Source organism: Eschrichtius robustus, chromosome 4, assembly GCF_028021215.1.
Source record: "Eschrichtius robustus isolate mEscRob2 chromosome 4, mEscRob2.pri, whole genome shotgun sequence".
In the NCBI taxonomy this organism is placed as follows: Eukaryota; Metazoa; Chordata; class Mammalia; order Artiodactyla; family Eschrichtiidae; genus Eschrichtius; species Eschrichtius robustus.
This window is the reverse complement of record NC_090827.1, coordinates 120,114,897-120,121,192: the sequence shown is the minus strand read 5'-3', so window position 1 is coordinate 120,121,192 and position 6,296 is coordinate 120,114,897. Positions and strand designations below refer to the sequence as shown.

Sequence of the window (6,296 nt, the reverse complement as noted above, 5' to 3'; positions counted from 1 at the left end):
TTTCCTCTCCAGTTATTTTTTTATATCTATAACTACATCTATACTTACATCTATGTCTTTTCTAAACCCTAGACAATCTTCAGGCTTCATTTAGGAATAAAACCTCAAACAAAAAAAGAAAAAGGCAGCTATAACGAGAAGGTTGAGAAGGAATTTCATTCCAGTGTACTTTAATTCATTCCAGAATCACTGAGATTCAGAACATGCTGTGTTATGGGTGAAAAGGCTTTCTAATAATCAAATGTAAGTTCCCAATGAAAGTGTCTCAGTTGGAGTCCCTTGGATTTAAGTGCTTTCAGTAGGAGAGCATAAAAAATGACTTTCAGTAGGGTGCCTGATAAGTTGTTAGAATCTGTAATACATGCTGAGATTACTTCAATACACGCTGTAAAAATAAACTATTAAATAGAAGACAAAATGACAGAGGAAAAAAACTTTTCCAATAGTTACCACGGCATTGTGGAGGGTTTTTTTTTTTTTTTTTTATTGTGAGTTAAGTACTTAGAGACAGGAAACAAAGGGCAGGAATAAATAAGCACTTCTCTAAGTGGAGAATGATAGTGGGGAAATTCTCTAACAATTTCTTTTTTACTTTGGTTTATTACTATTAACATTTTAGTAAATTGTCTGAATAATAAAATCTCTACTGAAGTTAATATCAATATAAGAGATGTTAGGCTCATGGAAATAAACTTACAGGTAAATTCTCAATTACGTGAATGTAAAAAAACTGACAGATGAGATTTAATGTGTATGTACAGGTAAGAGGCCTATTTAAAGGGAAGAAGTATAGAACTGATGGCTTCAAGGTATTGGTTATAACCTAGGAAAGCAACCTAGAAATGATTGTAGTCTGCTCCCCAAGGCACCAACCCAGTGGCCTGCCTCATGAAGAAAATTGGAAACAAATCAGAAAGCATCATCTTACAATTGTCTAAGAACTGGAATACTATAAATTCTCCAGGTCACCACTCCTCAGACAAAATAGAGCTGGATGAGTCCCAGAGAACAATAAGTAAAATGATCAAGGGGTTTCTATATGAATATCGATTCAAGAAATTCGGATGGTTTAGGCTAGAAACATGAAAGCAAAGAGGGAATATGATCAAAGCCTTAAAGTTGTCAAGCCTACTGCTAGGTAAAACACAGGCTTGTTCACAAAATCACAGACTATAGAACTAAAAACCCCTGGTGCTTGACATACTGTATGTAATATAGCTTTTTAAAGTATTACTTTATAGATAAAGCAGTACGTTTAGTGAGTGCAATTTCTTTAATGGTGAGTTAGGTCCGAATGAATGAGTAGTTTCTGGGACTATGATTATTGTTGTTGGTAGAGCCACAAAGCAAAGAATGTTTAAGTAATATTTCTGACCTTTAAGAAATTAAATGTATTACTTTTTCCCAGTAAAACCATAATGTGTATTCATTATAGAACTGTAAAAATATGGATTAAAAAATAAGTACCCACACTCTCACTGAGAAATACAAAGAAAATGTAACACTTTAATCTATTTCTCCCATGCATTTCTTTTATATCTCTGTTCATACTTTATGTACAATTTTTTTGGAATATTATAAAAATAATTTCCTATTATTTTAATATGATATTTTTGTGCCCATAACCTTAATTTCATGGACATACTATAACTCACATAATCACTCCTCTAGTTCTCAGCATCTGGGGTCTTGCCAAACCAAACTGAACTTTTCTAGAGTGACGTTTAGACAGTGATGATTATTCAAAAAATCCCTTAAAGAGATGTCAAAAGCAGAACAGGAGAGTGGAGAATTAGAGGACATTAGGTTTTTGCAAGGTGCCTTAAAAATCTATATTATGTCAATTATTAACTATAGACTAAATATGCCGAAGAGATTTGTAATATGATTTTTAATTTTATTTGCATGCTACTGGGATTAATAAAATAGAAACTCATTTTAAAGTGACATGGAATGCAGAGTATCTTTCTCTTATGCATTGTGTCAAAAGTACAATCACTAACATGAGAGGAGTTCATAATATTTTTAATTAAAAAGAGATTTTCATGCTTATAAAGATTACGTAAAATTACTCCGTAGTTATCTTTTGAGTGTGAATACCAGAGCTAGTGATACTTTTACTAACAATTTCATTGAAAGCTGTCAGTATGATTGCTTCAGTATGGTTTGAGACAATTTATTTTCTCTTAACGTACATTATTTGAAGAAGGTAAAAGAAGGAAAATAAACAAATTTACCAACCCAGCGAATGCTTTTCTTTGGAGAAATATGAAGATGAATAACACACAGTATCTTTCCTCAATATAATTATTATATAACTGGGGAATCAAAATATACAGAAAAACAAAAGTAAGATTTCTATAATAAATGTAACAGAAAGAGAAAAGAGAGAAACTGGAAAACTTCATGGAGGAAGTAGTATTTAAGTTGCATGTTGAAGGATGGGTACAACTCATGCAGGTAAATAGGAAGATTGTAAGTCTTCCTTTGGGAGGGTAGGTAACGAAACGCACGGTGGCAGTAATGCCATGACATAACTAGGGGTATTAAAAAATTACTTTGGCTGGAGTGGGGAAATTCATTCTGGGAGGTAGTAGAAAATGGAGATGGAAATAGAGATGGAAGATGGATGAAAGATTTTAGACTTTATCCCCATGTATAATGGGGCCCTTTGAAGAGTTATTTAATAGTAAGATGATAAAATAAATGATACTTGTAGATGACTAAATCTAGTAGTGATGTGTAATGGATTGGAGTGAAGAGAGACTGAACATAAGAATACCAGCAACAGTACAGAGAGATGAGGAACTAGGGAGACAAGGTCATTACACATGCGGATGAATGCACTGTTATAGCTTGTATTTCCCAACAAGACTAGGTCCACCCAGGAACTCCATTCTATTATGGGTGTGATTTGCCTTATCTACCTTTTTTGAACACCAGTAAAGTCACTGGGATTTCTCACAGCATTATAGTCTCAGGGTAGTCAAACTTCTTTCATGGTGTCTGTCTTCTCCCAGTATGAGTTTTCTAAGAAAACCAGGCAGAAACTGCAAGTTTCCTATGATCTAGCCTCAGAAGTCATGAAACATCATTTCTGCCATATGCATTTAGTCAAAAGTGAGTCACAGGATTCAAGATTCAAAGGGCGGGGGGGTACTTCACTGGAGCATGGATAATGAAATTCAGCCAGAGACTCCTCACCAGTTCCTTGATGAGGGTCCAGTCCCTCCCTGTTCCCTGGGCATGATTCTGTACCAGTCAGTGATCAATAAGGGAAGTGGAACCACTGTGAGTTCTTATAGGACTAGGGGATTTATTACAGAGAATAGACATTATGCAGTTGTGGCAGCTGGTGAATAAATTTCTGTAAGGCTGCTGCCCCTCTGTCTGGTGGTGGTCTGAAGTTGTGGTCAGCTGTTAGAAAGAAAAGCTGGACCCAAAGCAAAGGATGAAAAAATAGAATGTGAGAGGACATACTGGACCCATGAGGACAAACTTCTGTCTCTCATCTTCTCCAACCTTGACAATGCAGGTCCTTTATAGAAGTAGTGAGAGACAGACTCTGAGAAGCAGACGGAGAGCCAGTAGGAGCTGGTGGAGCTCTAGGCGCAGTTGCTGCCCCTTCCCAGCAAGCCGAGCCAGCAGATTGGTGATGGAGTTCACAACCTCCAGGGATACCTGGTACCCACATTGAGCTTCACATTTGCAGCTTCACTTCAGCCTTTCAAATCTCACAAAAACTTCTCTTTTGGCCATGTCTACACCAGAAACATACAGGGAAGGGATTCTGGGAAACGTAGTTCTAGCTTAGTTATGTTAACATTAGTACAAACCTCCATAAAGTTCTTCTTTCCTCCAATAATACAGAACACTTCCTGCGGCTGCTGTGAATGTCTCTGCGTTGCACGGGTGGGGTGGACTTTTGAGATGTAATTGGCTTTTGGCAACCAAAAAATGCCTTCTTTGGAGATAGTTACCTAAGAGCGGATCTCTTCATTGTTCAGATATTTACTGATCTTTGATTGTTTCCTTTTTCTTGCAGTAACTGAGATGACACATTTTGCATGAAGTGCCTCATCAGGTAATTGATCTATTTCTACTTTTATGTAAGTTTGTATGGAAGGTATTTTTAAAGAATATTGCTGTGGTTAGAGCTACACTGAGTGTTTTGGCTTAGAATGTTCTGTTATGAGGAAACAATTTGAGTACTGTTTTACTGATCAAGACCTAGCTGCAAGGGTCTTTTAATTCCTAGTACTGTTACAACAACTCTCTCTAAGCAAGAAAAAGTAGGTGAATCAATAATGCTTAGACCCTCCCTCCTATAAGCAGATCTGAGTAGGAAATGAGCCAATGAGAAGTAAACTCAGCATTTAAAAAAAATATTCATTTATTTATTTGTTTATCTATTTAGGCTGAGCTGGGTCTTAGTTGCCGCATGTGGGCTTCTTAGTTGCGGCATGCATGCGGGATCCAGTTCGATTGAAACCGGGCACCCTATTTGTACACAGATTCCCAGAAAATCCTACTTGCTTTAATATACACACATATGTTAAAAAACTAGCAAAAACCAGCAAGTAGCTTTGCTGTTAGAAGCAAAAAACGCAATAATTCTTTCGTTTGGACATCAGTAAGTAGCCTTGCCAGGGCAAGGCCTCAAAAAGTTGCTGTGAGCCTCACTTGTTCCTCTCCATGGAAGTCTTTAGTAAAAGGCGAAAGATTTATTCGATCTGAAGAGAAATTGATATGACAGGAGGAGATGGAGCAGTGAGGAACAGGCCCTGGCAGGCGTGCAAGGGGCGTGTGCCTTGGTTTCAAGGCAGAGTGGATGCAGTTGGTATACCATGACCCTTTTATTTGAATGTTAACGATGCAGAAATCCAACCTGACCTCTGAATTTTCACTAGACCAGAGCCTTAGCATCAGGGCTATCAAATCATGGTCCCTAAAGTGTCATCTTCATGGTATCTGCTATAGGAGAAGACAGCTGGGACAAAGGTTGAGAAAATGGGGGGAGAACAATAGTGTCACTTCTTATTTTGTCTGCAGAACCCATTTCACTTTTTTAAAGTATCTGCTGTTGAGTGCTCACTTTGATCTGCCCTCCTGCGTGGTTAGGAAGACTCAGATAAGCTCTTCCCCGTCCTTAATTTCTCTAGGTAGCTCAGAGGTAGTTGGAACAAGATTGCACTGAGAGCCCTTATTACTGAGTTTTGATCTGTTACTCTGAGAGGACCTTATGGATTTCAACTGTTACTGTGAGAGAATGGTCTGGATTCAGTTGTTACTCTGAGAGAACATTCCAGATTTGAACACTGGAAGCTTTCTTCAAAACTGTGTTGAGTTTCATTATGATGTCGTCATTCTTTCATTGAGAAAAACATAGAATAATGACAAAACGTGGCATAATAGAAAACACGCGGGAAATTGAGTCTTGGCTCCTAATAGCTTTATGACTTTTACTGATTCTGGGGCTTGGTTTCCTTATTTGTAAAGCTGGTTGCACTAATTATTGCTGTGGAAGTAGATTCGGTGAGAAGGTGAAACTTATCTAAAAGAAATATGGTCCAAAAATGTGGTTTATTCCTTCCAAGCGTACTTGTGTTTTACCTCTATCCGGTGCTCTGCTGGTTGAGAAGCAGCATGGTCTGAAAAAGAATCGCTTTCCTCTTCAGCACTCCACAGCTTCCCATCTTCATTCATCTCTTAAGCCTAACACTATCAATAAGTGTATCACTGCCCCTTATCTCTGCTTACCTGATTCTACTTGTGGGGAAGAAGAAAACTGAATGGCAAAAATAAAATTATAAAGTCATGTGGAGAATTGTAATGTTGGTGACATTCTAAAATTCTAGGGATGATTATATACTTTTTTAGTCTTCTCTTTAAAACATTTCCAAACTTACTTCCAATGTAAAAAAATAATCAGAAAATATACATTGAATGGATATATAAATGGCTTATAAAAGTTACCACAGGTGAAAATCATCCTTTCTAAATGCAATGTAACCATTCTTCCTAAAGGCAATTAAAGTTATTTTCCTTTCAAGAGTATTCAAATTATCCTTTATGTATCAGATTCTTTTTTTTTTTTCTTTTGGGCCTGGAATCTTTAAAAGATTAAAACTTAGGAAGATTGTTTTAATAAACGTAGAGCCAAGGCTGTGCATTTCATGAAGCATCTTTGCACTGTGAATAAACCTAATTCTTTATGGATCTTTATGGATTTTGTGAGCAGGGAACACTGTTGGTTAAAGTTTGGCAAGGTTAACGAGGGGAAGGAAAGTGAGGTT

At 37.1% G+C, this 6,296-nt stretch overlaps 1 non-coding gene across 1 annotated transcript; it reads right to left on the bottom strand.

Annotated features, from left to right (window-relative positions):
- Window positions 1–4,639: 4,639 nt before the first annotated feature.
- LOC137764500 (U5 spliceosomal RNA) lies at window positions 4,640–4,750 on the bottom strand. The gene has a single exon (XR_011074002.1). It is a non-coding gene; the product is annotated as a U5 spliceosomal RNA (small nuclear RNA).
- Between the last annotated feature and the right edge of the window lie 1,546 nt (window positions 4,751–6,296).